Genomic DNA, 12007 nt, shown 5'->3' with positions numbered 1-12007 from the left:
TCAGCATTCCATTCCACTATTCCCCTAAGATTAGATTCAAGCAACTGCATGGAAGTGCTTTATTTATTTATTTATTTATTTATTTAAAATATCTTCTTTAATATTTAAATTATTTGTTCACAAATTGGTTCAAAACATTAGATGAGTTCATTCTTTCTGAAGATTTTGAACATTTAGTGTTGTTATCTTAGACAATCTAATTTAGTAAAAAATCAATTATTTGAAAATAACAACATTAAGTAACCTTACCTATGATTTTATTTCATAATATTTCTCCATTTTTGTGAGGCAAAAAACCAGATTTGATAAGGGATGTGGGGAGAAAAGTGAACTTCTACCCATGTTTCAGAAGCATTCCTCCAGGTCTTAGTCATTATGAAAAATGTGTATATACCCAAGAAGACAGCTGTTTACAATTAAGACAATTGTGTTTATTGTATTGCAATATTTTAAAGCTTTGAAGACAACTAATGATGGTACAACCCTTAAACAGTCATAATGTCAATTTCAATAATGAGCAAGAGATACAACATTTATTTATACACCTGAATTCCCATGTTTGCAAAAGCAGATCAGCAAACTAGTGGGAAAAGACTATCATGACATTTTAGCATTGGATTTTTTTAGATGTTTCTTTTTTTGAAGACTTCTTTTCCAGTCTGGCCAGTAATAGAAAGCTAAGTTGAAACTAAAAACTCAGTGTCACAGAAGGTTTTCTAGCACAAAGAAATAAAATAATAATATACAATATAATACAGAAATAACAATAATAAAAATTGTAATAATATATTGAATTCATACATTATATGAGCATGCTCACACACAGATTATTAAAGGCAACATAATACTACTATATAAAATGCAGATTCCAGACTTAAACTTCTGCAGTTAACAGAGTTCAGATGTAGACTTTGGGTTCAGAATGCCCTCCATCAATTGCAGATGTTCATTTAAAGAAATTTACCTTACACTTGGAAAGACAGTCAGGACAACTTTTCTTTTAAAATAGTCGGGACAACTTTTTTGCTTGTTCGTTTGATTGTTTTTTTGTTTTTTTCTTTCCTGTCTTTTAGAACTGCAGAAATAAAAAAGATATCACTTATGAAATTTCAGCCTCTAATTTACAGACTCTTGTTCATGTTAGGTTTTGGTACAATATAATTGAGTGGTTTTTGATGACATACATTCTGTCATATACTATTAAATCATAATGATGTTACATAAATACACTCCTTGGCATGATCTATGTCAGTAAGACTCATTTTGAAGCATTTGCCACATAAACCATTTACAACACTTTAGTGTTTAGACGATCATTTGTATGGCTGATAACACAGTTTGGTCATATCGGCAGAAATTATTTATGAAATTAATTTTCAAAAATAGAATCATAGAATAGTTTGGGTTGGAAGGGACTTTCAAAGATCATCTAGTCCAACCCCTCCTTGCAATGAGCAGGGAGATCTACAAGTAGATCAGGTTGCCCAGAACCACATCCAGCCTGGCCTTGAATGTCTTCAGGGATGGTGCATCCACCACCTCTCTGGGTAACATGTGCCAGTATTTTACCACCCTCGTTGTAAAGAATTTCTTCCTCACATCCAGCCTGAACCTCCCTTCTTTTAGTTTAAAACCATCACCCCTTGTCCCGTCACTACAGGCCTTGCTAAATAGTCTCTCCTCATCTTTCTCACAAGCCCCTTTTAAGAAATGAAACGCCGCAATTAGGTCTCCGCAGAATCTTCTCTTCTCCAGGCTGAACAACCCCAACTCTCTCAGCCTTTCAAATACATCTTACAGTTGTTTTTGCAATGATATTAAACTTTTTTAGATCACATTTTATTTGCACCAGTAATTTATTCACACAAGCCCAACTGTTCCTCTGAGTAAGAGATCACCTTGCCTTATAAGAAATTTTTCAATCAGGTTATCTCTTAACCAGTAAATTCTGTTAACAGTGATTAGTTCTACAAGGCTTCTACAAAAACCATTTTGTGGCAAGCACAAAAATTAGTTAAAAGCGCATAACAAGGACCAGACTTCTTTGTGATGCTTTGGTAGGCCTTTTTACATTATTTTTCGGGCTCTAATTTAATGTTCAACTTTTGCAGTTTGGATGGTTGCAGTTGTGTGTGGTGTTGGTGGTTTTGTTTTTTGTTTTGGTTTTTCTTGTTACAAACAGTGGCTTAGGTCAACTGTTTGTAACAAGACTTGCTACATTAACGACTGTGTAATGGCTAAAGAAAATAGGATAATGGTAAATACAGTGTACTTGTCATGGGAAAATTCATACAAAATTTACCTATCACGGATTCACAAGGCCTGTGCGAACTTTGTTTCAGAAAGAACATCCTTCTGACACTACTGAAGGCTTGCAAACTTTTAATATTTTTACTATGGTTATATGTGTAAGAAAAGAAAATGACACTGTACATTGCACACTTTAGAACTATTTGTCTGTCCTTTCAACCTAGGGAGCAAATATTTCAAAAAGAAGTTAATTTCAAGGAAACTGCAAGTCCTTTATTAAATCATCTGTGGATATATTAAAATAAATTATTCTTCATATTCTTTTAATCTTTTAACTCAGTTGTCCTATGGGACAGAACTTGCTTTCAGAAATATTTGTTCTGCATAACATTAACTCAATTTTTAGGCTTACACAGCACTTCTTAAAGAAGACAAACAATTAAGGAAATTAGTTGTATAAAATATTTGCTTTTGAAGCTCAGAATAATCAATCAGCATTAAAAAACTTGGCTAATAATTGTTAAGTTTTTGCCTTTTACAATATTGTGTGAACTAAACTACATAGTTTTATTGTCAAACACAGCTTATTAATCAATTCTAGATCAGGGACACAAAGTTGCATTGTAAAACTACACAATGGTTCTGATCTATGTATTGTTCTGAAACTGGCATAGAAGTAGTCTCTCAAAAATCAGTGTCTTCTCCAAGGAATTGGAAACTTCTCTTGCATTTCAACTGAACTTGCTATAAATTGACACCAAGCATGTAAAACTAAACCAAATCAAATCCAAGTAATCTTACAATGCAATTCACTGAAAATCTTTTATATTTACTGTAAGCTTACAAATATAACAACAAACTTAAATAATATACAGACTATTTGATAATTTGAGAACATTCTCTGATTCCTATTTTCTGTATTCTGAAATTGATTTATGTGAGAGCCAAGTGTGATCTTTAAAAGAGTATCAGTCAGTGGAGGAGCAACTGCAGTTTTCCCCCTGCACAAAATGGAATGTATGAATATTCAGGTTCACAGAACCATAGAATTATAGAATCATAGAATTCGGCTTTGGAGGGACTGTAAAGGTCATCTGATTCCAACTCTCCCTGCCACGGGCAGGGATACCTTCCACAGATGAAGTTGCTCAAAGCCCTGTCCAACCTGGCCTTGAACACTTCCAGGGATGGGGCACCCACAACTTCTCTGGGCAACCTGTTCTGGTACCTCACCACCCTCACAGTAAAGATTTGGTTCAGCTACCTCAGTTTTCTGCAGGAAAATTCTAAAATAATCCAAAGACTTCACCATTGGTAGAATTATCTGTGCCCCATATACACATTACAAAGGGACTACTACCGAAGTGTATGTTTTCTTCTAGAAACCACAGAGCTGTAGAGGAATATAAAGAAAGGGGAAATGCTTCTTAGAATACCTTTTAGTTTGCTAATGAGCAAGTTCATGAACTCAAGCATCCTTCAGATGCTTTGGAAACTGAAAACTTCTGACTGAATTGTGGTGTCTTAGAGTTGGTTCAAGACAGGAGTAATGCTAGAACACCACCAAAGATACTAGTTATATTCCCATAAACCAATGCACTGGCACAAAAGCACATACAGAATTTTAAATTTATGTAGCTGAACTGAGACTGCCAGGATGGGAATAAATCGAATCTTTCAAAATCAGTGATTTATTTTTCCTGCCAGAAGCACACTGGAATGTTAAACCAATTACATTAATTATAGATCATCCTCTTAAGTATATAACAAGTTACCGTAATGAAGGTTATCATTCATTTTGCTCAGTTTCTTCATTCAGAACATTTCTGTTGAGAGACATATACTCATCCTTAACATATGTAAGTGACCATTACTCATGTTTGTGACTATTTTCTTCCTACTAGAAAAACATTTTGAGATTGCTTTAAAAGTGCTTAGGCAGTTCTATTGAAGAGTTTCAAGGCTCAGATAGTGAAATCAATTGTCTTCACTACTTGCCATTACCATGTTTGTACTGGTAGTGTATTACTTCAGTAGGGCAAAACCTGAGGGTGATTATTTCCACATGACTCAGCCTAGCTCCCACCTCCTGCTCCATGGTTTGTTATGGAGGAATGTGATGTTCACCACAACCTGCATTTTGTGGACTCTCTTCCCTTCTCAACTTCCCTACTGTGTGCAGTGTCAGAACATCCTCATCTTTCCAGCATCTTCAATCTCTGGGTGAATTCCTCTGCTTTGTGAACTCTGAACTTCTCCTGAACTTAAAAGTATCAATATTTTGAACTGGAGCTTTTTAAATTGGAAGGAGTCTTATCACGTTTCTTACCATGTGCTTTCGTCTTACAACCTTTCCTCTCACCTGCAGGACTCAGGATACCACTTGGGTCCTAATTCCCTGCCTATTGCCTGCAGAGCTCTGTAGGCACATTTGTTGCCCTCCAGGTTGTCCCTTGGAGTACAGTCAGTTCCAATATGGAAGAACAGCAGGGGGTAACAGCTGGAGGGTCAGGCAAACTTTGACTGTTTCTCTGCCACATCCTGGATCTGAGCCCCCAGCAAGCAGCTATCTTCCCTAGATAACAAGTCACATCAGCACTTGACTACCTCCATCCCCCACAGCAGGCAGTGACTCACTGTTTCCTTTTGGTGCTCCTGCATGAGTGAGAACCATTCTTCCTGGATGCTTTGCTTGAAAGTAAACTGTAATGGATGATTAGAAATTAATCAGTTTCAAGGATTCCAAAAAGAAATTTGGAAATATTTGAGGTGTTTGCCTTTTTCTCAAACATACGGACCTGCACAGAAGTAAGCAACAAGATGATGAGGCAGCATCATATAAAAAAAATGAAGACACAGTAAATTAAGCTAGCTGGCTAGAAGGTTCTTTGCTTTGAAAGACACAGTGAACAGTATAAATAGTTCTAGAGTTTACAGAAATCACTAATGTTCTCTAGCATCCTGGTGTTAGAGCACACTTCCTTCTGGAGACTGGTGTGAATAAATAAGCTTATCTTCTTTTTCTGGGCTGATCTTAGGTAGGAGAGAGTTTTTTCTCAAGTGAGACACACACACAATGTTACTGCGTGAAATATCATGAGAAGATTTTTAGGTCTTTCATACTAGTGATCAGATAATATTTGTTAAAAGGTTGATAAACATCAGGACAGAATTTGCTCAAGAATTTAAGGAGAGAGACTGAAACACTTTACAACATGGGGGGAGGGAAGAAATCCCAAACACACAATGTCAAAAACCCAAACCACAACGCCTTAATAGGAAGATCAAATATACTAAAATGTCATGAAAGAAAAGGCAATAACGTACAGGGGAAGTGGAAGGGAGAAGTAGACATCACCATAAGTGCTGAAAGAAAGTTGAATGCTACTTGTTGAGTTTTTCATATGCGTAAAATGCCAACCACTTTCCTAGTGTCTTTTATTCTTCTGCTGCCTATCAGGAAAAACAAAACAAGGTATAACGCAGTCTTCTAATTGAATATAAAAAACTAAAAGAGAAATGTCTTCTACTTACAGAACATACAACTTTCCAAGTAATGTACATGGCACAGACATGTAAAACATACTGTAAGAAAGGAATCAAATGAAAATTGCCTAAAACAGCTTCTGTTTTCAATACAGAGAAAGGCTGCTTCCTTCCAGACAAGAAGCTTTTGGACCTTAAATCGACTGCAGTAGTTTGTAAGTCTTGACTGGCCCAAAGATGGGGACTGCTAATTATCTAGGTTTGATTGTGATATTTTCCCACTGATTTGTCAACTGCCTCAAAATTACATTTGGCTAGGCTCCCAGACATTAAAATATTGTGTGGACCAAAGAGACTGAAATCCCTCCATATGTCCATATTGTACGCATGACTTTTATCTCTTTTAACACAGCATATTTCACGTTTTTGTTGCATAAGAGCAAGTAATTTATTTCACTGAAATCAATCCAGGTAAGGCTTCTGCTAGTATTAGTAAGGTCTGTTATTGACAGCTTCTTGGCTGTGTGGATTATTTCACTCTAATAAACTCAGTTTCATAAGCAATGATTGCTGCTCCAGTTTCTTATTGATAATTACATTTTAGGAGTACTGAAGTGCTTTCTGAGAACATGTCACAAGTGTGTCCTCAAAAGAACAGAGACTGGTTGTTTTAAAGGATCCTTCTCTTTAGTGCTACACTTGTATTTTGCAACTGTTCCTAAAAAGAAAGCCTCACTGCCTTTTCAGACATTATGTCCCCTTAAACTTTTCTTTAGGTGAACAAATATCTCAGTCAATATGCAGATTAGAATATTCTGGGGCAAATTAAAACATAACAATCTGCAAAGATATTTGAAGAAATGGTACATACCCTTCTTTCTTCTAGCTGAAGACACTACACATTTATGCAGACATCATCAAGTATGCCCTACCTTTGTAAAGAGTATTGGCAGGGAGAGCCCTAATTTATACCTTGAGAATAGCAGTTCATCTTTTATTAAAACTCTCCCTCCAGATAGTCCCTTGGCTTCTGCAACTTTTATTCTTTGCCTAAGAACTACCCCCCTGTTGTGACTTGAAGAGTATCTGAAACAAGCACACCATTTATACAAAGCTACAGCTGCTTTTTTTTATCACCGCTGTTTTTATGTGTGTGTTCTGCTGTTCACAGCTCTTACAGACAGTTACAGGAACTGTATAACAGAATAACCCGGTGCAATATGGCTGGTTTAAAGTGATGTGCTTTCATAGTTTCTTACAGCTTTATATTTCACCTTGATGGAATCAGGTTCAGACCAGAAAAATGACCAATTGTAAAACTTGACTGATTATTTAATATATATTGACATTTATTTTTCTTTCTCACACACATACACACACACAAGTTATAATTCCTACTATGCTAGACTTTGTTCATTTTTATGGGTATTTCCATCCTGAACAAATCCATTGATTTGAACAGGTTTGCTGTGATGTAAAGCTGATTTGTTAGGATAGAGAATGAGGTTGTAATCATCAAAAAAAGGTTTTATTATTCAACAGATACTATTGCTATCATCAATAAACACCATTAAGAAAAAGCAGCTTATTTTTCATTAGCTTGCTGGTTTACTTTTTTTGTGTGCCTTGCCTGATGTATAAAAATCAATTTAATAATATATGGGTTTTTTTGAAACTCACAGTTGCCAGTAAGAAGATTATTTATTTGTTTTATAAGAAAAAAAAATGCTGATGATAAAGAAGTATCATCTGGCCCTGCTTAGCCATAAATATAGTCTGCAGGGAAGACATGTAAGTGCAATTGAAAGATGTTTAAGCTGGAAAAAAATACAGGTATACATGTATTTTTATTTCATATAAATATAGTTATATTATAGCTGGAGATAAATATTTAATTTTCAAAACCAAATTCAAAGTTGTCATTCTGCTCAATTGGTTTAATCCTTTAAATTTTCTTTTAAGATACTAGACAAGAATATGTATGCTAATGTCTGGAATGACCACCATCATTCACAGGGTGTGGATTGTTTTTGGCAGTAGAGGATATTAGAGACAATTGTTTATAAAGAACTAAAAGAAACAGTAGAGGGATAGCTGGTGTCAACAAGTCAATTATGCCAAGTCAGTTTTCCTCACTCTACTATGAAACTTCCCTTGAATTACGCACTGACGCAGACTGTGTTTTCTGACTATCATGAATGAGCGGAAGGCATTGATTTAATTTCTCTCAGCTAATCTGCCTTTTTAAAAATGGATTATGCTGCTGTTATGTGTGTAAATACCATCCCACTTCTTTGCTGTATCTTCTTTTTGCACATGTGCTTCTCCAAAAGTTACTGTGATTTCCATACACATGCAAGAAAACTGGTAATGACACAATTCCTTTCTGCAGGTGAGCAGGACAGAAGACATAAAAGGGAAAGAAAAAGTTATGAGAGCAGTAGGTATGGTAAGAAGTGATAGATCTCCAGTTCTGTGAATCACCTCAAAATGTGTGGCAACACTTAGTGTAGCTCAAGTACAGAGATGCAGTTTATTCTGTAGAAGCTGAAGTTTTCCATACTAATGTTCCCAACTTTTGATTGGTCAAAATTAATAGAGGCCATGATGTCTGTTATTTCGCTATTTGAAATACAAGCAAGCTTCTGTTGATCCTATAACAAAAGACTGAAGGCCACCTTTTTCTTTTTTACTTCTGTAACTACCTACATGCTGGGGTTCTCAATGCTGTATACCAGACAAAACTCTAAGATCTAGTGGCAAACCCTTTTTTGTTTCGTTTTGTTGGTAGTTTGGTTTTTTTCCTTTGTTTGTTTTTGTTTGTTCCTTTTTGTGTGGGGTTTGTTTTTTGGTGGTTTTTTTTGGTTTGGTTTTTGGGTTTGGTTTTTTTTTTTTGTTTTGTTTTGTTTTTTTTCTTTAATTATGAACAGTTCGTTTGGATAAAAGCTTTCCCTGAAAAGTCTGTTGGGTGGCAACCAAATTTTTGATAATGTTTGTCAGATTGAGAGATGTCTGAAATTCCAAAGTGCTGGGGTTTTCACAATCCTTCCTCCTAATGGAAACAGGTTCAAAACTCTGATATTACTACCGCAAGGCCTAGCACCAAATTCTCTCAAACTTAATGTATTAGAATATGAAGGAGAACTGCTCCAATACATAAGTGACTGTCTGCCTTTTGGATTTTTTCCCCCTCACCAATCTCAGGTTAGGGGAAGTGCTAGGCTTACCTGATATCTCCAGTGCCCTGCGTGACAATTCTAACTAGACAAATTGTTATTCATGAAAAGGATGGTACTCCTCTGAGATTGGTCTTTCTATTTGTTTTGTGGTATATTTCTTTCTTCCTTGGACACAAACAAAATCACTTATTCCTTTTTTTTACCTTTTAATACTCATGTAGAAAAATGTAAAGCCAAAACCATTTACTTTAACAGGAAATAGAACTTCTGTTTCCTAGCTGGTGTCAAAAGGTCTTGTAATACCATGTGGACATGAGTAATTGAATATTATTAGTAGAAATCAGTTCTATTCATAGACAATACAGTAGTCCATGGGAAGATGAGACATTTTTAAGCCTTTAATTGTCCATTTTGATGATCACAGAATCACAGAATCGTTAGGGTTGGAAGGGAACTCTGGAGATCATCTAGTCCAACCCCTCTGCCAAGGCAGAGACACCTACAGCTCTGGAACGTGCCCAGGAGGGTTTCGAGTGTCTCCAAAGAGGGAAACTCCACGACCCTCCTAGGCAGCCTGTTCCAGGGCTCTGCCACCCTCAACATAAAGAAGTTCTTCCTCATGTTGAGGTGAAACTTCTTGTGTTTTAGTTTATGGCCATTGCTCCTTGTCCTGCCACTGGGCACCACTGAAAAGAGCCTGGCACCATCTTCCTGGCACCCACCTTTGAGATATTTACATACCTCAATGACAGCCCCCTCTCAGTCTTCTCTTCTCCAGACTAAACAGGCCCAGCTCCTGCAATTTCTCCTCATAAGAGAGATGCTCCAGACCCCTAAGCAACTTTGTGGCCCTCCACTGGACCCTCTCCAGTAGCTCCTGGAGACCCCAACTGAAATCAAGGTGGATAACACCCACTGCTCTCCTCTCATCGACCCATCTTGACATGTCAGCATAAAAGGCTATTAGATTGGTCAAGCAAGATTTACCCTTGGTGAATCCATGCTGACTACTCTACTTCCACTACAAACTGCTGTATAATAAACAAATGTTTTATCCCTGTCCACAGTTTACTTAGATTTTGAATATTGAGTTTTATTTAAAATGTGCTCTTATTTTAATACATATAATACCAGACAAAAAAAACAGTTGTGTCTGTGGCAATGAAATAGTCTGAAAATGAAGTCCAGACTCTGAACTTTGTACAACATTAAAACTTATGTTTGAATTGTGTTTTTCTCACCTAAATCAATTTCAGTTAGAAACCCACAGCTGGCATTTGTATTTCAAAATAATCCTTGAACCTCTATCCACTTATAAAGATTAACAAGAAGGGAAAAAAAAATCCCTTTTTTCAATCAGAAATCAAAATGTTTCTAGCTTTCTACAAGAAAAAAAATTTCAAGCAGTCACTTTTTGAAGTAAACCTAACTTGCAGGTACAGTTTGGGAATTTGGGAAAGTATAGTGTTTATAGAGGAATTAAAAAGTGACCTAGACACTTGTACTTAAGAGTCTGACAGGGCTGCAATTCGTTGAAGATCTCATTTCTGTCTAAAAGGAAATAAAATAAATTACAGCTACTCCGGATAAAAATAAAAACTAAAATTCCAGTAATATACAGGAATAAAACACACAACATATTCAAATTCCAGTCCTGTGATCTCTGAATAGCATGATTTAAGTATTTAAGATACAGATTTTGGCTTTAATGTGCCAGTAACTTTTATTCCCTTTCAGATTAATCTATTAATCTATAGTACTCTATTAATCTGTAATGTTGCATTTTCTAAAAGACAATCTGAATAAGCATTTTCCTCTACTGAAAGGAAGCTTTTACAAAGGAAGCTGTGGCCAAGGGTAAGCAGAACAATCAGTATCATGTAAGTCTATTAAAACAATATGAACAATATGAATCTGCCTGTCTTGAAAAAGGCCATAGAATTCTATTGTTCTTCACTTTAACTGCAAAGCTGTTTTGGCTAATGTGTTGTTCTGGAGTAATTATAAATTGGATATATCCATATTTGTGTAGAAGCAGAGGAGGTGAAAATTGTTTTGGCAGCACCTGTTGATTCCATAGTGATCTTTTTTACTTTTTTTACAACTGTGATCACATTAAATTCCCTGCTTCTCCAGCTACATATTTTAGGCTTCTTTCTGACTTCTGCAAGCTGTTAAAATTGTTAGAAGAGCCAAATCAGGAACCATGAAAACCTCAGTTGTGTGGAATTGTTGGCATTCATGGGCCTTGCTCATAGAGTCACTAAAAACTTCATGTAGATGTATAAACAACTGCCTCATCCCATCTAAGTCTTAAGATCTCTTGGTTTGTTTTTTTTTTTTTAATAATAATTTGCATTTTCTTTCATGACAAAGTAAGTTCAAACTTATATTGGAATTTTGGAAATACATTTTCCTTTTGAATTACTGAAGATCAGAATCTATTGATGTTATTACAATAAATTTACCTGTTATTGTGTATCAAGCCTTCTCTCGCCATTCATAACTTCCCAAAACATAGTTCAAAACAAACAAACAAAAACCCAACCAACAAAAAAAAGAAAAATGATGGGTTTGTACTCATTGGTGAAAAAAAGGTTTTCTGACTATTGCTGGCATTCCTGAAAACACGCATTTATAATGAAAATACTGCTAGAGCCTATCTGTAGTTCTGCTACAACCTGGACAATGTTAGCAGAAGCATTATGCATGGGAGACACATAGCTTTATGCTCCAGAATACCCACAAACTAGCAAGACATTTTCCATAATTTACTTTTATGACCTTCAGTTTCAAATTAATTTTACGGACTTAATGGTTTGGGAAATTATTATGAGAAACAATAATTCAGAGTTGACCTTTTCTGAGCTACCTGTTATTTGATTGGTTTAGCTAGCAATGTCTTTAATTGAATTTGTCAGCAACAAAAATATGTGTGCTAACAGCTGCTGACTTATATACGTTTTATAATTATTGTTATTACCTCAGATAAATATTTAAGCAGGAGAAGAAAGAGTGGGAGTAGAACAAAGTCACCTACAATAGCACGAAGTGAATGTTTCAGTGGAGAAGTTGTAATACTCACTGTTTCT

The 12007-nt window shown here is 35.7% G+C and overlaps 1 protein-coding gene across 49 annotated transcripts in view; it reads right to left on the bottom strand.

Annotated features, from left to right (window-relative positions):
- The window catches only part of PTPRD (protein tyrosine phosphatase receptor type D), a 1245299-nt gene that overhangs the window by 937369 nt on the left and 295923 nt on the right, over positions 1 to 12007 (bottom strand). The gene's annotated exons all lie outside the window — the stretch shown is intronic.

This window comes from Strigops habroptila, chromosome Z (genome assembly GCF_004027225.2).
Source record: "Strigops habroptila isolate Jane chromosome Z, bStrHab1.2.pri, whole genome shotgun sequence".
Lineage (NCBI taxonomy): Eukaryota > Metazoa > Chordata > Aves > Psittaciformes > Psittacidae > Strigops > Strigops habroptila.
This window is presented reverse-complemented; position numbering and strand designations above follow the sequence as displayed.